This window comes from Bos indicus x Bos taurus, chromosome 27, assembly GCF_003369695.1.
Source record: "Bos indicus x Bos taurus breed Angus x Brahman F1 hybrid chromosome 27, Bos_hybrid_MaternalHap_v2.0, whole genome shotgun sequence".
Classification (NCBI taxonomy): domain Eukaryota; kingdom Metazoa; phylum Chordata; class Mammalia; order Artiodactyla; family Bovidae; genus Bos; species Bos indicus x Bos taurus.
In genome coordinates this window covers 1,106,609-1,126,777 of record NC_040102.1, presented here as the reverse complement: position 1 = coordinate 1,126,777, position 20,169 = coordinate 1,106,609, and the positions used below count along the sequence as shown (strand labels likewise).

The following is a 20,169-nucleotide window of genomic DNA, read 5'->3' as shown; positions in this document are numbered from 1 at the left end:
TACAGAATTCTGATGAAAGAAATCAAAGAAGATCTAAACAAATGAAGAGCTATTTCATGTATATTGATTTGTTGTTGTTTGTTCATTCACTAAGTTGTGTCCAGCTCTTTGCGACCCATGGACTGCAGCATACCAGGCTTCCATGTCCTTCACCATCTCCTGGAGCTTGCTCAAGGTCATGTCCATTGAGTCGGTGATGCCATCCAACCATCTCATCCTCTGTCATCCCCTTCTCCTCCTGCTTTCAATCTTTCCCAGCAGCAGGGTGTTTTCCAATGAGTCAGTTCTTTGTATCAGGTGGCCAAAGTATTGGAGTCTAAGCTTCAGCATCAGTCCTTCCAATGAATATTCAGGACTGATCTCCTTTAGGATGGACTGGTCAGATCTCCTTGCAGTCCAAGGGACTCTCAAGAGTCTTCTCCAACAACACAGTTCAAAAGCATCAATTCTTTGGTGCTCAGCTTTCTTTATAGTCCAACTCTCACACTCATACATGACTAATGGGAAAAACCATAGCTTTGACTAGATGGGCCTTTTTTGGCAAAGTAACATCTTTGCTTTTTAATATGCTGTCTAGGTTGGGCATAGTTATGTATATTATAGGAAGACTCAATATTGCCACAATCCTGGAACAACTAGATATTCAGATGTAAAAAAGAAAAAAAGAATCTGGATACAGACCTTAAACCTTTCATAAACATTAACAGAAAACAAATTGTACACCTAAATATTTATCTTACGTTTATCTTAGTTTGTGGGGCTTGGAAATCTGAACTAGATCCTGCTGGGGGACAGGGCAGACAGACAGTAGCCAGGCTGGGTCCTCCTGGGCGGGGGCTCTGGGGAGCTGGCTCCCACCTTCTCTGGCTCTGAGGCCGACCTCCCCGCATGGGCCAGGGCTCCTGCATCTACCAGGCGAGGGGAGTGCATCTCACCCTGCCCTTGTCTTCTGTCCCAAGGACACCCTCGGCTGCACAGTGGGTGGCCTGCGGGCCAGGAGAGGACACCCTGCACTGGACAGATATTCTTATTTCTGACTAATTGTGGACACTGGCTGTAAAGAACCCACCTGCCAATGCAGGCAGATGTAACAGATGTGGGTTCCATCCCTGGGTCAGAATGATCCCCTTGAGGAGGGCACAGCAACCCACTCCGGTATTCTTATCTGGAGAATCTCACAGACAGAGGACCTGGTGGGCCACAGTCTACAGGGTCACAAGAGTTGGACACAACTGAAGCAACTTAGCACACAGGCATGTGGACATCTTCGTCCCACCCGACTCTGCTTCCCCGCCCCCTCCACGTCCACCTGGCCCCTGGCCCCATGCTCCCCCAACTGCTCAGCTCAGCGGCGGCCTTCTCTGCAGGGGGCGCCCGAATGTGCTCCGTTAAAGAAAGCCAAAGCCCTGCACAGCCTGAAGAACCAAGAATTTTCAGAAAACAATGCAGGGTTATTGGCATCTTTTGCGTCCAGATCTAAACGGCCATTTTTACGTGGCAGGGTTTCAGTGCCCCCCTGACGGGGGGTGGCTGGCTGGATCTCCGACTCTGCAGGGTTGGACACTGTGCTGTTGATTATGGTATGAGCCTGGTCGGGGGTGGGAGACGGGCCCTGACCCCTCGGCATGGTTCCATCACTTCCCTTGGCTCTGATTATTGACTAAAGAGTTCACCTTCTAGTTTCGAGGACTGGAGCGTAATTAGGAGCTTTAACCGAGGAAGGCTGTGGTTCCCGCCAGGCCGTGCCCGCAGACAAGCTCCGGAGACTCACCATCATTTCTGGGCTCAGGAGCTCTGTCTCCTCATCAGTTTCCAGCCAGCATCTGTCTCTGGGAGGCAGGCGTATGCTGGGTGGTGACAGGCTGGTGCGTGCACAGACGGCGGGTGCTGGTGATGGCCAGCTCCCTGTGACGGTACAGCATCTCTTTCCTCTCTCCCTCCTCCCGCCAGGCTGGAGGACATGGGGCTGCCGCTGTGCAGGGACCCCACGCCAGCCGGGGCCACGTGGACCCTCCTGTCCCCTCCCCTATGTCCCTGAGATGACAGTGAGAACACTTAGAGCAGCTTGGCTACACGCTCACCTCCCAGGCTAGAGCCAGGGTCACGGGGAAGCCAGATTAGAGACTTGGGTGCCGACTTTCCTTTAGGAAATGTTATTAATAACTTACACACAGTTTGTCTCATGAGTCTTCAGACGAATGCGTAAAAGTTACTAGCGTTTCCTGGTCTCAGCTTCATGGACGTGGCAGTGAGCTAGCGCGCACAAGCTAGTGTGCGTGGGCATCTGCAATCAGCTGCAGTCCGCAGAATTTTCAGCAAAGCGAACTGCTTGACAAGACCAGTTGGTGCAATGTTTTGAATTATTAACAACCTTGAGTGTGGGTGTTTTCCTGTTTGGTTTACTGTGAGTCTTGGCTTCACTTAATAAGAGTATACAGTGAAGCCTGAGGGAAACCTTAGAATTTGGGGCTCTAATTTTCTAAAAATTAGAGAATCTGTAATACTCTAATTGTATTAGAGTATTGTAAAGTATGTGGGCATTAAGGTTCAAGGAAGAATAGCCATACACACGTGGCTGGAGCAAATATCCTTTAACCTCCATCCCTAATACCTCTGGTAATTTAACCACAATTTGCAGAAAGAGTGATCTTATGCTTAGGAAATTGTGTGAAATAAGTAACTTTGATTATACTGTCAGGATAAATGTAAATACAATTACTGGGTTATTTTTAGTTTATAGGGCATTGTTATATTTAACATTTCTGTGTATTGGGTCATATGCTTGTCCTGTCATGTAACTGCTTTCTGCGGTTTGCACAAGGAGTTTCACTGTGGTCTCTCTGCCCAGGGCCCCTTCTGCTGCGTGGGAGCCTTGGGGTGGGGCAGGGGCCCCAGCCTTCATTCTGCCGCTGAGGTGATGCAGGTGGGTCGTGGGCATGGATTCAAAGAGGCTTCTGTGCATTGTTAGTTACAAGTTTAATGCTAATCACAGCTGGCATTTATTTTTCAGTCAGATCTATGATTTGGGAAAGCTAGCGTTGACATAAAATATGCATGCTTTTTGTTCCACTTGATAAGACGGAACGTAACAGTTCTCTTTTAAATGACTAAACAGACTTCGGGGTCCAATTCCATCCACACGGCACAACAGACAATGCAGCCGCCATCCTGAGGACCTCATTGGTTGAAACCCTTTCAGCTCCATTCTCTGGTGATGATAGGAATGCTTGTTCATAGCAATGGCTTTCAGCTGAATTAAGTTGTGGCCTGGAGGGCACTTTCTGGTTGAGAAGCTAGAACAAACACGGAGATATGTCCAGTTCTTGACAGCAACTGAGCAAGCAGATAGAGCACCCCCTCACGTGCACCTGTCGGTTCCATGTCTAGGCGTAACTTATCCTCAACCACAGAACAGCTCAAGTTCAGGTGCCAAATCCATGGTGGCCTTTTGTTTATAAACTGGATACACTGGACGGGATGTAGGATATTTTGGTTTCTTGGAGAAGGAAGATCCAAGGGGTAGAATGATTCCACCCTGGTTCAGCTCAGATTCAGAGTGGCTTCTCTTTTATCAGTGGCCTGGGACAATCACTGACCTCTGTGGGCTTCAGTCCCCGCACAGGTGTCCTGAGGATGCCGTGGGGTTTGGCTCACTGGACGAGGTGCCCATCAGCAGCAGGAAGCACTGCAGGGGTCCTTGGAGCCACCTAAGCCCCCTTCCCTTTCTTTTTTCATTCTGTTCCTTGGATTGCTAATTGCCAAGGGCTTCCCTGGTGGCTCAGTGGTAATGAACCTGCCTTGCAATGCAGGAGATATGGGTTCGATCCCTGGGTGGGGAAGGTCCCATGGAGGAGGGAATGGCAATCCACTCCAGTATTCTTGCCTGGAGAACCCCACAGACAGAGGAGCCTGGTGGGCTACAGTCCACGGGGTTGCAAAGAGTTGGACACGACTTCGTGACTAAGCAGCAACAACAGCAAAGGAGTAGGACAGGACCGAGTGACTGAGAAGCACACCAGCGCCCGCCTCAGGCTTGATGCCAACAATAAACAAGGGCTGTGACAACCGCTGAGCCCTGGTGAGACTTCTCACAGCCCCAGTGCGTCCGCTCCTTCTCATTTCCACAGACCACAGAGCTCCTCCAGAAGCCTGGCCTCACCCCCGCCAGCTGACCGCTCACTTCCACTCGCTTTCTACGTCCGGATGCCAGGCTTCACAAGCGCGATCCCCAAACAGATCAGAACACCGCCCTGTTTCTACCTAAGCGTCTGTCCACATGACAAGACAGACACACATCCGGCTGACTTCTGACTCGGGTCTGAACGGATGTGTGCTTTTGAGTCACAGGCAGTTGAAGAGGCAAACCCTTACACACATGCAAATCCTCAAAATCAAAAAGCAGTCTTGGAATCCCTGCTTTCAGTGTTTGCAGATGAGGTTAGGAGCCATGGAGGTTGATTTCTAGAATAACTCTGAGGGAGCCAGACCTATGTCAGGGAGCCAGGGCCTGTCTTCCAAGTTCAGGGGCAACCCGGTGCCCACGCAGCCCTCCCTGTCTGCACCCCCGAGCCCTGGAGAGGGGCCTGTCCCACGGCACGGGCCCCTTGGCCCTCGGGTTTGGTGGCAGGAACAGCGTTGCTGCTCCTCCGTGTCTGGAAACGGGCTTGTCCCTGAGACGGTGATGGAAGCAGCCCTCTTCAGCAGGCTCTCTGGCCCCAGGTCTGCCGCGTTTCAATGAATGCCATCGGTGCCCCTCGCAGGACTGAGTTCATTTCTCTCGTACACACAGAGGTGATGTGCTGGCTTCTTTCCGACTCCTCCTTGGCCACATGGGGGCTGCAGAGTCAGGCATCCTGCTGGTGGTGCATGGTGGCTGCTGTGTGGAAGAAGGAAGTCTGCTGTTCCCTAAGCTGCAAGGTCGTGGTGTCAGGAGGGGGCCTTTGGGAGGTGATGAGGTCACAGGGGTGGGAGGACCAGTGCCCTGACAGCAGAGACCCCCGGGAGCCTCCAGCCCCGCCTCCATGGGAGGACACAGTGAGCAGAGCCCTCCGTGATCCAGCAAGCGGGTCCTCCCTGACACCGCCTCTGCTCGCACTCTGCCCTGACCCCCAGCCTCCAGAGCTGGAGAAATAAACGCCCGCTCTTTACAAGCCCCTAGTCTGTGGCACTTTTTTTTTTTTTTTTTAACAGCAGCTGAAATGGAGTAAGACAAAGCCACACACGCAGTCTCCGAGGTGGGAATGAGTCGATAGATTTACTGTTCGAGAAGGGAATCGGCCAGGAGAGGAGCCATAATTCACCCTGCAGCATCCAGGCTCGGGAACCGTGTAAGTTAAACACTGATGCTCAGGGAAGAGCTCGGGCGCACGCTCCAGGAATGCAGATGAAGAAATGCAGTCTCCTGATTGCCACAGAAACAAGTATTGGTAACTCTTAAGACTGATTTTGATTTGTGCAGAAATTAAGTTTTAACATGAAGTTACCAAATAAGATACATGTTTTGGACTGTCCCCTTGCCAGCTGGCATGTGACCTTTCATTTTCTGAAGCTTCTGACAAGGGATGTCACACTCTCCAGGGTGCAGGGATCCCCTTGGGGGGCTCTGCAGTGGACAGGGGCAAGGGGGGGGGTGCTCTGAGGTGGCAGGATGGAAGGATGCAGTAAGTGGATACGTCACTGTCCAGACACAAATGTGGTGAGGCACCGTGTCCACTGTTTCTAGAAACTTCTAGAAATTTACCTGAAGGAATTAAGTGTGGACGCTGCTCAAGTTGCAGAGTTACACCTCTATACGTACATTGAGGGGCGATTATAAAAGGACGCAAAAAGGAGTTCTGAAAGGGCAGTTCTTTTGAAATGAGTTTTGTGTCAGATTACTATGAGACAGTCACGCAGTTACATGGTGTGCAGACCTTAACAATGCCACGTAATGTGCTTTATTAAAATATTTTCACAACCTGCCCCCATCCTGAAGAAGGCTTTAGGTATTGGCAGCTGTTATTTTATATTCAGGTATTTTTAAAGCTGCACAGTATGTCCTTTTTCTCCGTGTTTTGTTTCACATAATATTTGCCTAACATTCTTTGATCATTTCGTCCACCTTTTTTTTTTTTTATTTTAGTTTGTAATTGACTTGCTGGTGCAAAGTTTGGTTCAACAGAACAGTCCTCATAAATGTTTATAAATCACCAACTCATCACAACCGACTTAAACATAGCATTCACAGGAATGAAGAAAAGCCATTATTAGAAATCACATCTCCTATAACTGAGCCAATGTCACAAAAATCACTGGCAGGCAATTTAATTTCACTGCCTCTGAGAGTCTTCTCTTGAAATGCTTCTTCTGGGAAAAGTGGGTTTTCTCTTCTTTTGTAGTCACTTTGAATATGTGGCATTAATGCACTTTTATCACTGACTTTAGATTAATTTCACAGAAACCTTCTTTATCTTCCTCTCTTTCATGGCCATTTTGCCCATCATAAAGTTACTTTTCACGCATGACACCCTTCAGAGAGAACGTCTGAGCCCTGAAATGGCTAAAGGCAAGGAGTGTGGGTCTCATCTCCAAAAAGATGACTTCACTCATCTGTCACTGAAGAAAATTTAAGGGTTTTCAGTGAATGTCACATACCTGTCCTTGGCGCTTTTGAAATTGAGGCCAGTTAAGAAAAATAAGCAGTATCTTGAATGGGACCAGAGGAAGAGTTCCTCCACTGTTTTATGCCTTTAACCTCGACCAGGCAGTAAAACGTCTGAGTTTTGTAAATGGTGGTGACTCATTTCACTGCAACAGTGTTCACATCATTAGGAAGTGTTTTAAATTTTAATGCAACATGGTAGAATCAGAAGCTCAGAAGAGCCTTTAAAAACTTGTCCATTTTCACCTTCTTGATTTAGAGATGAGGAAACTAGAAAACTCAGTTAGGAAAATGTCTAAAATGACGATGTCTGCTCCCAGTTACTTTCTGTAGCAGCACTGGGAACATAGCTCAGACCTTCTCACCTTCCTTTCTCCCTCTGTTCTTTCCTCCCTTCCTTTCAGGAACCTTCTATAAATGATGCTTGCACATGCTCTACGCCGTGTCCCTGGCCTGAGGCACGAGATGGAGTCACTAGAGACTGCTTACAGACAACAAGCCCACCAGGAACCAGTGCCCACATGCCCCAGGTGATGCTGACCATGAGAGGCGGGTTGCACCCTTGGGTTTCAGCGGGTGGGCTGCTCGAGACCCCTGGGCCCCGCTCCTGTGGGCACACTGCTGCCTGGAGCCACAGCCAGTCTAGCAGCCACGTGGCTCTTTCCTGAGTCGCCTGACGGCTGATGGGGCCTCCGTGGTGACCACGTGGGGACGGGGCAACATTCCCAGAGTGACTCTGTGGCCAAGTCACCACATCCTCCAGCTGGTCTCTCCCCAAGTCCTTCGAAGCATGCCTGTTCTGCTCACTGGAGGCACCACCCTCCCCTCACATCCAGACTGCAGAGACGGACCACTAAGCACCTTCTGTCCCTAATGGTGGGGTGGCTTCTCCCCAACAATGAGAGTCAGGCCCCCGCACTCGGGCTGGGCTGGCCCAGGGGACACAGCACCCCGCAGACTGCGCCCGCCCAGAGGGTCAGCTCCTGGGTGGATGCAGCCCCTGCATCAGCCCCCAGGGCTCCCCACCATGGACATGGAGACGTAATCTCAGGGTGCCAAGTCCCGCTACAGAAATGGGAGGCTGCCACAGACACAGTACTGATGCTGAGCCGTCTCAGACCCAGGACAAATGCAGGTGAGGTACCATCAATGTCTCAGGAGACAGACGGCCCACGAGTCACCCTTTCATCTGGAAGCTTCACAGAGTGAAACCAAAACCATCGCATGCGGATTCATTCCAACAACACAGCCAGAACTCCTTCTAAGAAGGAGTTTTTACAATAAATAATTGTATTGGCCAATTTCCAGATAGAGAAAGGCTTGGTTAAACTGGCCAGTTGGAAATCAATTTCTAGTTCAATCATAACCAGTAACATACTTTCATTCCTTTAGGACTACCCCTGGTTTCACAATTTTACATTGAAAAGCAAACTTTTTCTGGTTCTAATTTCCTTTTAAAGAAAACACAGCTATACACAAGAGAACTCCTGTGATTTCAATATTATTCTTGAAGCCAATCAATGAGAAACATATCACTGGCTAAAGATTGGATACAAATTAAGAAAAATTCAAATTTAAATAGAATAGAAAGCAGACTTATGGTGCATAAGCTGGCCTCAGTGCAGCCACGGCAGACGGGCGTGAGAAGCCGAGGAGGCAGCTGCAAGTCCTTCTGGTGAATAACCTCATTAGGTGGACGTCCAGGAGCCCTGGGCCGCGGAGAGGGCGTGTATTCTCAGCTAAGTTTCATGTGGATGCCGTTCAACCGTTTGACGCTGAATTTATCCAACGCTCCTTGTTTCCAGCAGGAGCACTTGCCCCGTTTTATGTAAGCCCGACTCCATGTCAATCGGTGATGGCTGAGTCTGGTTCCAGCTTCACTGTGTCCATGGCGCATAAAAATAAAATTTGCACGTGATTTTAATGAGCACTGGGGAAAATAGAGTATGACAGTAATTTGGAAGCAAGCACATAATTGCACTCAGCATCCAAACCACAGTGGAGCTGGCCTTGCCTGGAGAATTCAGCTGTTTAATGTCAAGTAACAGTTACCCAAAAAAAAAGCAAATAAAACAGCCTTTCCCTCCCTCAGATTGACTGAGGGTTTTAGTGAAGGAGGAAGAAAGGAGAGGGGTCTCATTCTACACATGTAGACACGTCTCAATTATGTTACTGCGGCCTTAATAATTAACAGTAATAACTATTTAATAATTCATCCATGATGATCTGGAGCAAATGTGTTCTCACCTAGAGTGCCCACGGTGTTTACAAACTGCTATTTAGGAAAATCTCTCACCACATCTACTTGGATCTGACTAGCAGCTCTGAGGGCAACTGTACATGTGAAGCCCTTTGTAAGCAGGGTGCCGGTGCCCCGAGCAGCGCCCGGTGCGGGGTACTCTACCTGGGTCGTCCTCAGCCGGCCCCGGGAAGCTGATGCCCGGCTGGGCCAGGTCCGCGCCCTCCTCCTCTGCAAAGAGAGAGACAGTCACGGTTCAGTGCGGCTCCATGCTCCCCTCCGCAGACTCTCAGCACAGGACGTGCTTTCCCACCCGTGCAGACGCCCATGACCTGCACTGGCATCGGGGGCCGAAAGTGCAGGAGCCAGCACTTTTCTGATGATAGCCCCGCGGTGGCAGGCGCACGTCTGCCCCACGGAGGCACCCGCTCTAGGGGCTGTGCAAGGGGTCTTGGCTGCGCTCTGGGTTCCTGCAGATTCTCTGCCTGTGGACAGGATTCTGCAAACCCAGCTGCTCAGCCCACGTGGGCCAGTGAGCCCTGGTGAGCCCCGCATGGCCCTGAGGAGGCCCCTCTGTCATCTAGAAGCCTATTCCGCCAAACTGAACATCTGCAGTCACTGTTCTCTTGTGAATATTAGTTCATCTTAGGTCACTTTTGTTCATATCTCATTTCCTTCTGTTGGGAGAACATCCCAGGTCCTGGCATTGATTTTCCATTATCAGCTCTGTGGTCAGCATAGAAACGGACGCTGCATCTTAGCAGTATGTGATGTACAAGGCCTTGGGGGTCATCTCTCCCTGGCCCTCCCTTCCCAGATGGACAGCGAAGCCAAAGAGCTGAAAGGCCTGGCTGTTTGTCCAGCTGGACCCAGGGAGCTGGACCCAGAGACGCCAGTGGCCATCTGAACTGGGCTCACTCAGTGAGTTGGGTGCTTCCGTCTGCTGGCTGCTCTGGGCTCCTTGCGAGCTGCTAGGCGGCCCAGGGACATCTGTCCCACGCCAGGGGGAGTGGGTGCAGACAGCCGGGGATGGGGTGCTTCAGGTAAGGTTCATATATGTACCATCATTTGAGCCCGTATTTCTACAATATGACTCTAAATAGAATTACATATTCAGACCTGTGTTCATGCAGGTGTCCAACATCCTGGTAATTACATCCTTCTATCAATCCCGAATACAGTTACACGTTACAGTCACAGGAGGCTTCGTTTTAGGACACTATTGATCACCTCACTGACATTTTCATCATCTCCAAACCAGCAAAAAGGCAACGCCCACTCGCAGTGAGTATACAGGACGCTAAGGGAGAAGGTGGGAGGTCTGGCTGTGAAAGGTACTCACAGCTGTGGTCACGCCTCGGGTTAATCCTGATGGTCTTTCATCTTATGGGGTCTCCCAGGTGCTTCTTTTAAAGTACAAGCCTTATACGTGTCTACATGTCTCATAGATGTCTGTCTGGATTGGGGTAAGTACTTTGCAAAAGAGCTCATTTGAAATATTTCACATAATTCAGTATGCCCCATTTGTAATGGCTAGGAGGACTTTCTGCATATCTGAAGTCCTGTTTTCCTGCTAATAAGCCATCAATGACAAAGCTGGCCGGTCAGGTGACCGCATTAAAGATAATATGAAACTGAAGATGCCACGTTTCATTTGTTTAGAAGCATAATGCAATAGGATGTGGAGTGCTAATTAAATACAGTTGCCATGGAGACCATGTTCACGTGGTCAGTGTTATTAACTTGAAAACCGTCTACATGAGGTGGGTCACTGAGAATAAAGGAGGATAAACTGAAACAAGGAGCCTTAGATTCAGATCCCATTTGTTCTCCTTAAACACACACAAGCACAGAAACAAAGGGACGAGTTTTTACAGTATGAACTTGAACTATGAGCTGACGTCACACAATGACAAAACGCCCAGCAGATGTGGATGGACAGACAGAGTCCAGCGTGTACCACCCACCAGCGGCCTCCTACCAGGGCAGGTAGGTCTCATCATCGGAGGACACGGAACGACCCGCGGCGTGCAAAGGTCAGCCCTGGGCTGTGAGGCGGATGTGACCAGTGGCTCGTCCCTGCTCCAGTCACGTGCAGGGAGGCTCGGTAAAACCCTCCAGCCGCACACGTGGAGCTAAGGCCGAGGGCAAACACCTTCGATGCCTGCTTCTGGCTCTACGGCCTGACCAAGTGGGCTTCCCTCAGAGCCGCGCCGGCGTCACCAGCGGCTCCAGCCCTGCCTCACCGCTGGCTTTGTCCCCTCAGCTCTCGACACTCAGGCCAGCCCAGAACCCTGACTTGGGCACTGTGTAGCCCATGCGCACAGGGCCACCTGAGGGCCAGTCAGGGCGTCCACAGCGGGACGAGACGGTCTGGGGTGACCCAGAAGAGGGCACCGGTGGGGCACGGGTGGGGGCAGGGCATAGGGTGGGGTGGGCCCACAGGGTGGGGTGGGCCCTCCCCTCCCTCTGGCGCCCCTCCTGAGGGGTCAGGGGTCAAGTCTTACAAGTGTGCTCCAGGTGTCAGGGCATCACCGCTGCAGTGAGGACTGAGGACAGCGAGGGGGTGGCATCACCGGGGACACGGGGAGGGGAGAAGGCCCGCTCCCGGCCCGGCTCCTCGCCCGAGCTCTGCGCATGTGGTGTTTTCCCTGCCGCCGCCAGGCGTGCAGCACTGTGGGCTCCCCACCCCGTGTCACCACCATCTCCCCAGGTGTAATCCTGGGATGTGGCTGTGAGGCGCGGCCATCCTTCCAGCCTTGGGAAGTCAGGACGGCCCAGGGCCGCCGGGCCGCTGCGCTTCCCAGCAGGTGGGGTTACCAAACGACCACCCCGACTGCAGTGTGACTCCCCCGCAGTTCCTGCAGAATCAGAGGTCTGAGGGGTATTTTCAAATGAAGTCTGCACAGAATTCCCAGGACGAGAAAGGATGCTGTGGGCAAAGTCTGGGAGCCTGGGGGTAAAAGGCGGTGTCGTGGCATGTCTGCTCCCCCTTCTGCTGCCCTCAGAGCTCCCCTGCAGAGCCCAAGAGCGGCTGTGACACATCCCCCTCCCACCCCCAGGACATCCCGGGGAGAGCCACGCCCGACTCCCATTGTGGCTGGGACGACTCGGCATGTGAAATGAGGGCAGCAGTACTTGAAACTTTGCGATTAAATTCAGGTTCCAAGTCTGCCTGGGGACCCCAGGCCCGCATCACACCCGCCCAAGTCCGACTGTGCCCTTGGTCCTCTCTGGGGTGGGGCCCCTCTTCAGCCAAGCCCGGGCTCCGTCCAGCTCAGCCCACCTGTGCTCCACCCACTCGTCCTTGCTTCCCCTGATCCACCTGGTCCACCCGCACACTTTGAGTTCACTCGCACCCCTGGCCTCGCTCAGATCCTCTGCCAATTACACAAGGTCACTGGCCATCAGGCTCTAGGAGGACTGAGACGCAAGCCTCTGCAGCTGTTGACCTTCAGTCCCCCCTGAAAGGAGTTCAGGGAGGAGGTGCTCTGTGCTCCAGGAAAACTCATTAACAGGCCTTCAGATAGATAGATATTTTGGGAGACTTTAAAACCCAAATTCTTGCCTTGCCCCTTCTTAGAAGAGCACTAAAGCCATCAACTAAGACGTCTGCTCCTGTGACCAGGAGAGCCTCCACCTGGTGTGAGCTTGGCCACAGTTGCACACATGCTGGCCAGACTCCTAGCTCTTAGAAGTGGTTCCTCAAGCTAGTGGGAGGCTGTGGGGCCACAGCCCTTGGTAATGACCCTGACCTCACAGCTCTCAGGCTGCGCGCTTTTCCCCATTGGACACCTGCTGACCTCCCGCACGGCTGCATCTCTGCTGAGCCATGTGAGGCCGCAAGGCCAGTGAGGACTTCTCAGCCCCTCTGGGACCCCTCCCTACTGTCTGTCTATTTAAAGATGGAGATGGGGAGAGTGGGGTCAGGACAAAGGTTCTGCTGGTGGAAATGTCTCCTGACTGCGCATCCTCCTGATGGACATGGAGCCGTGGAGTCAGAGTGATGACCTCGGGGGTGGGGGCGTGACCTCGTCTCCAGGCGTGACACGTGGCAGCTACCTCTGGATGCACCAGGAGATGCTGGGTGAGTTCAGCTCATTGAAGGAGCACCCACAAAGCCTGCCCGGTCTCTAGATTCTCTGCCCTCTGTGAAGTCTGCTCCTGCAGAAAGCACACTCCAGGCTTCATCTCAGCCGCCCCCCTAATGAGAGGACTTGCAGCCGCATAGATTCGGGACCATCCCCGCTCATGAGGACAATGACACTGATGAGCTCCCCGTCCCTCCTCCCACGCTCCAGTCACAGCTGCGCCTGCATCTGGCCCAGCAGGACCGCTACGGACGGCTTTTCTTTGACACCCACAAAAATGCTCATAATTTTACTTTGGACCAAGGATCAAGTCTCAGAAGATGCTGTCCTGAAGTCTGCAGAAATTTCACTCAGAGTTAAATGCCACTTCAATAAGGTGAGAGCAAACTCAGGTCATGAGAGGCAGCCCCAGGGACATGGGCAAGGACAGGGCGCCTCCCAAGGCAGGGACTCCTGAAGCCCCTACGGGGATGTCGGGGTTCACACCCCCGGTTGCCACTGGGGAGTCGCTTCCCTGGTTAGAAGGCTTCCAGGCCCTCATCACGCATTCGAACAAATCACAAATCATCTTCCACAGGAATTCACAGATGACTGAGGGCACATGCGCTTTACTTTGAATTTCTCTGGACTCAGAAAAAAGACCAAAAAAATGCTGAAGTAAAAAGAAGACTTCCTTAGGTGAAAGAGAAAGCTTCAGGGTGAAACTTACCTATCTGTTCTTAAATTTGAACATAACTCACTTCAAAAGTGACATTAATTACATTTTATATGTTTGAAATCTAAATTCCAAATGAATGTAGTGTCAAATCCTTTGTATCACCATCTGTATTTAATACGGTTTTACACCTAAGTTTGCTTGAAGACATGTTCACCATGTTTAAACTGGAAAAATAGTTTTAAAGATGGTTGTAAAGCAGTGTACAAAGATTAGAAAAAGCTGCCCTGTGCAGTTGAGCTGTCCCTGCCTGTCCCGGGGCTTGGTAACTGTCTCAGAGCTGGGCGTGAATGATGCAGAAACTACGTGCCTTCTTTGTCTCTGACGGGTGGTTTTCCACCGGTGTTTCAGAAGTTCCTGGGTAGGGCAGCCAAGGACGCCCAGACACTTTGAATTTCAGAAAACAAAACAATAACTTTGCAGTAGATCTCAAACAGAATTTGTTGTGTGTCTGAAATTCAAACTCACCAGGGCATCTTGTATCTTTATTTGGTAAATCAGGGCTTTGAGAAGAATGTGAGCACTCACTCAGGGGGGTTTTGCGTGAAGAGGAAAACCCTCCCCCACCTCCCTGTGATATCTCCTGCTTTCTGGAGAGGAGTTTTTCAGGCACTATTAACGTTATGAAAGGCCACAGTGTTAATGTTTAAGCACTCTAAACTCTTTATTTGATATATCACCTCAATTTTCTACACTTGATAAATTTCCCGCATCTCCTGGTTCCTTCCCGAGGGTAGAGTTCACCCAAGTGTAAGGGCTTTAAGGAGCCAGGGTTAACAAGAGAGCCAGTGACCCAGCGATCCTGTGTCTCTTCCTGGATTTTGTGCAAACGACTCAAGAGTAAAGTATTGATGCTCCATTTCTTTCCCCCTTTAAAAAAAATTGGCAAGCCTTGATTTTTCAAATATCCAATTAAAGCAGAATGGTTAAATAAATTACGGAACAATCACAGCATGGAATGTTAGAGAGCTTTTAGCCGTTTCAGAAATTCCCGGTGCAATGCTACATAGAGATAGCCAAGAGCCAACTCTGAGTGTTTTATGATTCTCGTCAGCTTGGAAAAAAAAAAAAAAAAGACTGGGGGCCATTTACCAGGATGCCAAGAGCGACTGCCTCCAGCTGGAGGAATTACAGCCACATTTTGTTTTCCTCTTTAAACTTTTTGTACTTTCCAGATTTTCTTCAGCCGTCCTGCATGTGCTTTATAAATACGAGAGATGATAAAAGTACTTGGTGTTCCACAGACTCCAGTAGAGCCAGCATCTGTTTTCTTCTCTATTGGAATTAGATGGGCTGGCTCCCAAGTCCGTCTTCTTTCCTGCTCCATGTGGGAATGAACCTCTGCAGCCCCTGCGGGCGTGGGGGAGGGGGGGGGTCAAGATCTGTCTTGGGAAGGTGATGGGGACAGCATGTGTCCTGGGCACTGTTACTTTCACCGTCTTTCCTGGGGGTCACCTGTCCCCTCTCCTTTCTGGGTTGCTCGTTAAAGACGCTCCTTTTCCTGCATCAAAATCTGGGCTCAGAAAACAGAGTGCTAAAGTCACTCTACTGAAGGGCTCAGTCAGTCTTCCTGAGCTCGGCCTCCGTGCCCGGGCACTATCCATGCCCAGAGGGATGGGGCCCCCTGTGGACGCCACCATGCAGAGGGTTTCACCCCACGATCATGGTGGGGGAGGAGGGCCTGGGCTGTCCACCAGCCCCACTGCAGCCGTGCTGGGGGCCCTGCCCCATGATCACAGTTGGGGAGGAGGCCCTGGGCTGTCCACCAGCCCCGCTGGGGGCCCTGAAGGGCACTGTGTGGCCGGACCTGCCTCAGCATGGGTTTGCCCGATGGCTAAAATTTCTTTCAAAAGGCATCGTTCAACAGCAAGGACCTACTATACAGCACAGGGAACGATATTCAATATCTCATAATACATGATAATGGAAAAGAATCTGAAAAGTAATGATTTGTGTAACTAAATCACTTGATGTACACCTGAAATTAACACATTACAAATCAACTATACTTCAATTAAAAAAAGAAAAGGAAAAAAAAGATACAATGTAAAAGGTAGTATTTTCACAGCTGCTGTGTCACTGACTTCACAATGCAGGAGACCTGGGTTCGATCCCTGGGTCAGGAAGATCCCCTGGAGAAGGAAATGGCAACCCACTCCAGTATTCTTGCCTGGAGAATCCCGTAGACAGAGGATCCTGGTGGGCTACAGTTCATGGGGTCACAAAGAGTCGGACACGACTGAGCGACTTCACTTTCATTGTGTCACTGAACCTAGCCCATTTGGGGAGGAGACTTGAGGGGGATCACCGAGGGATGTCCCAGCCTCTGTGTCCTGTCCCCCCTCGTGTGAAAGACATTGTCCTGCACCTGCCCACTCTCAGCCCCTGAAACCTCGCTCATGTCCACCCCACAGCTGCCCGTGGACACCCAGGACTGGGTGCTGTGCCTCTGAGTCAGGCCTGCGGTCTGGCAGGAAAGCTGCCCAGAAGGCAGGCAGGAATGGGCTGTGAGGATGAGCGCCATCTGTGTGGCTTTGTGGGCGAGGACAGTGGCTTCTTAGAGCAGCTCACTTACAGATAAGATACACTTTTAACTCCAGTCATTCTGCAGTTAAAATGTAATATATTCAGTTCTTACACAGACTGGAATAAACTCAATTATGTACAGAATTCATTATGAAGTCCATATATTAAACTATTTCATAGCCAAAACGTTATGTAGATTCTTACTTTCTGAAAGAAACCTTGGAAATTTGATTTGCAGTTGGCTGTTTCAGCTCCTGAATCTTTGTGAATACCCACTTCCAGGGCCCCTCAGCCATAAAACTGCATTTTGATCTACACCTCAGAGCTGCAGTTACTCATTTATTCCCCTTTGGATATTAATAAAAGCATCATATTTGTTAGGAAATGACAAATGAACCTGGTTACTTTGTGCATCGATAAATCACTTCCAGGGCATCTATTTTTACATCAAGTTTACTCCCAGAAAACCAAATAACATACAAAGCTTCACAGTAGCACCTGGATTGCAATTCATTTTTAAAGCCCTTGGATTCCAGATTGATTCGGCTTTAACAAATTGTGTGGTCCTTGACCTAAAACCTGCCCAGCGGCGTCAGTGCCGGCAGCTGGCTGACCCCCTGCCCCCGTATGGTTTCAGGAGACGCTGGTCTCGCGGGTCACGGCGAACCGGACACCAGCTTCCCCATCTGCTCACGCTTCAGGATGTTCGCAGCTGCAGGAACGCACTCATCTCCACATTTTAATGCGTGTTTGTGACCCAAGTGCGCGGCCCTCAACCTCCCGGTTCACTGGCAGCGAATCCGCCTCGAGCCATTTGTGTTTCTATAATGAGAGCCCTGGCAACGCCACCGCACTTGGCAGGAGAGCCTCGCCAGCTCCTAGCCGGTGAGGCAGAAGCGAGGGAGGAGGCCGATCGGCGGGGCGGGGCCTGGGAGTCGAGGGGCGCGGGCTGTTCCTGGGGACACAGCGCAGCTTGTCACGGCCTCAGCTTGCCTGGGGACGCCGAGCAGAGGCCCCGGATCCCCCCTCTCAGGGAGGACCACTCCCGAAGCTGTGGGCACAGGACGGACACCATCCGCCTGATGGGGCGGCCGTCTTTCCTAAGCCATAGCAGCCGGACGCTGCCCCACCTGAGCAGAGTCCCCACGCCGTCTGGAGCGTACGCCCGGCTTGGCTGCCTTCCACCAGCGTCCCAGCGCACCGGGCTCTCCGCGGGGTATTCGGCACTGACGCTTCATCACCCCTGACGTCTCCACGGAAACGTCCCCGTTCCCCCCCCCCCCACCCCCCCGCCCCAACACATCTCAGCATCGTCTCCACAGCGAGAACTTCTATTCCTAGAACATGTTCCTGAAGTCCGTACTACTCCTCTCTCGCCCACACGGGCCTTGCGGCCGGTCCATCCTAAGCAGGTTCCCACGAACTCCGAAGAAGCGTGGCTGCTTTCGGCCCGGTGAATGGGAGCTGAGTCCTGCCTGAGCGCAAAGGTGGCAAAGCCAGGGAAAGTCTGCGACTCATTAACTGAGTTTACAGTGTAGAGCGGGTCTGGCTCTCCAACCCCACCTAAATTACACTGAAGAAGCTTATCATAACTACCTGGCAAGATGAGGGAAAAGGAGGGAAAAAATACATTTTTTAAAACAGAAAAATGACAGGGCAGCTGCATTAAAATCATCCCAATTTCCGAGATCATTTCTGAAGCCTCCTGTCAAGCTAAACTCAGCGTCCACACGGCTCTCTTTGGCTCCGTGAGAGACCGTGGAAATGCCTGGTACTGGTGGATGAGTTTCACCCTCAGTTTATTCATTCTCATCAAAATTTAAAACAACGCTTCCTCATTGACATGGTAGCCACAGCGACAAAACAGTCCCAACAGGGCAGATGTTAGTGAGAAAAAGAGTGGGAAAGTTGGGGAGGAAGGTGTGACTTGTTAAGGGGACAGGTCAGTGTCCAGAAGACACAGTCTGTGGACTCAGCTTGAGAGGGACTGACAGCATCTCAGAAACCACATCATGACCTATCACCTCCCCCATTTCTCATATATTTATGGTCAGTTGTCATTGTTCAGTCACTCTGTCGTGTCTAACTCTTTGTGCAACACATTGGAAAGCATCAATTCTTCGTCAGTCAAGAATGTTTAATTTATGCACTAACAGTGTGAATACTTTCTCTCAGATGCTACAGCCATTTGGACAGGTGCCTGGCCTTCCCCTGGGGTCGCTGTTAGCTGTACCGACTGAAGGAGGCAGGAAGGACCTGCCTTTCAAGGAGGCAGGAAGGTGCTTTCAAGTCAATCTTGAACCCCTTGAGTTTCTGGGTCTGATTCTGGGCTGTCACCAACAATGGAGAATTAAAGCTGCATGAAGGACAGCTGGGCTCACCTGGATTCCCAGGGACAGAACCTGCCACCAGGGCTAGATTTCCCTTCTTTTCAAGTGTTTCGGGCAATAAGGTTCTATGGAGCTCATTTCAGCTCAGTCTCATCTCAGTCACCACTCATGTTTCTCCTCCAAGTCAGAAATGTAGGATTCTGGAACTCACGAGCTGTTTGCTTGCTGGACCAGAGCAACAACACAGGTCTGAACGAGAGCCATCAGGGAGGACAGGGCTGGAGTCCAGTGGAGGCTCAGCACAGGGGCCCAGGAGGAGTCTAATTTCTGGGCTGGTTGAGGAATCCATTTTCCCAGGCTTTAGAGCCTTAGACCATAAAATCCAACAAGCTGTCATCCAACTCTGACTTTTCCTCCTGAGATTTTTCTCTTAACGGCTTTGCCACCAGAGACAAAGTGCGTGTCCTCTTCCCAGCTCAGGCCAGGATGCCGGGGCTGGCCGGTCACGGCCCCACATGGTGACCACACAGGAAACACGTGAACACACTGGTGTTCAGAAAGCACCCAGGTGACTCTTTTTCACTTCCATCATTCTCTCATTTTGTCAGCACCGACTCTCCGATTCGGCAAATCACTTATAAACGGCCCACTGGGCAACCAAGGATCAGCCATCTGTGTATTTGCTCACATCAACTCTTTCTTGATTTAAGTTGTTTTAAAGAAAACATGTGTGCCTACAAGCCCATCCTGTGAATAGCGTGCTGTTGATGATGTGATGCTGAACAAAACTGGAGGAAAACTGGGTCGCCCCTGGACCGTCCTCCACCCCTGCTCGCTCCCTTTCAGGAAAGCACGGGGACCACCTCCCTGAAGCTGCATGGGGGCTCTGAACAGCAGAGAAGTCAAACGCCACCTCTGAAGACCCAGAAACCTTCACCGGCCACACGGCGGTCCTTGAATCATCAAAATGAGGTGGACAGGGAGACTGTGTGCAGTCGTTACTCAGCGCACCGATTACGGGCTGGGCTGCAAGGCCTACCGAGGAGCCAGGGCCTCCCTGGGCACCGAGGGTAAGCACACAGCTGCCCAGGCTCACATGAGGATTAAACAGATTAACACATTGACAATTACACACGGGTTGGGGCTCTTATTTCTTTAAATAGTCAAAGAGCACAGCCAGTTTAGACACGCAACTGAGATGCCGTCGCAATACATCCTGCACAACGAGCGCTGCCCAGACTGTCCCTCCGGGGAAGCCCCCCACACGCATCCTCCTGCTGCTCGTGCTACTTCACTGCCAAGCCAGGTGGAACAGAAATGCCGCAAAACCAGCAGCCAGCTGGACCTGTGGCCGCGGCCCAGAGTCCACTATTTTCTCTAGGGCAGGGCCAGCCAAACCCTCTGCACTACAGAGACAGGGATCGCCAACCCGCCAGGACCACACAGAGGAGGAGACTGAGCCCGTGGCTTCCGTGGTGCAGTGGTGACCACGCCTATCTCACAGGGATCAGCCCGCAGGGAAAGTCAGCTGCTCATCCCCCTCCTGCCCCAGAACCAGCTCCCAGCTGGGCAGGCTCCGTCCCCGCCTCCATACCCCAGGCTCCCATTCACCCCCAGCCATGGGCCTC

General features: G+C 51.4%; 1 protein-coding gene across 2 annotated transcripts in view; it reads right to left on the bottom strand.

The window, feature by feature from the left end:
• The window catches only part of DLGAP2 (DLG associated protein 2), a 275,780-nt gene that overhangs the window by 116,954 nt on the left and 138,657 nt on the right, over positions 1-20,169 (bottom strand). For both annotated transcript variants that reach the window (XM_027529990.1, XM_027529991.1), the window contains exon 2: positions 9,045-9,110. The gene's annotated coding sequence lies outside the window, so the exon portion shown is untranslated. The remainder of the gene's footprint in view (positions 1-9,044; positions 9,111-20,169) is intronic.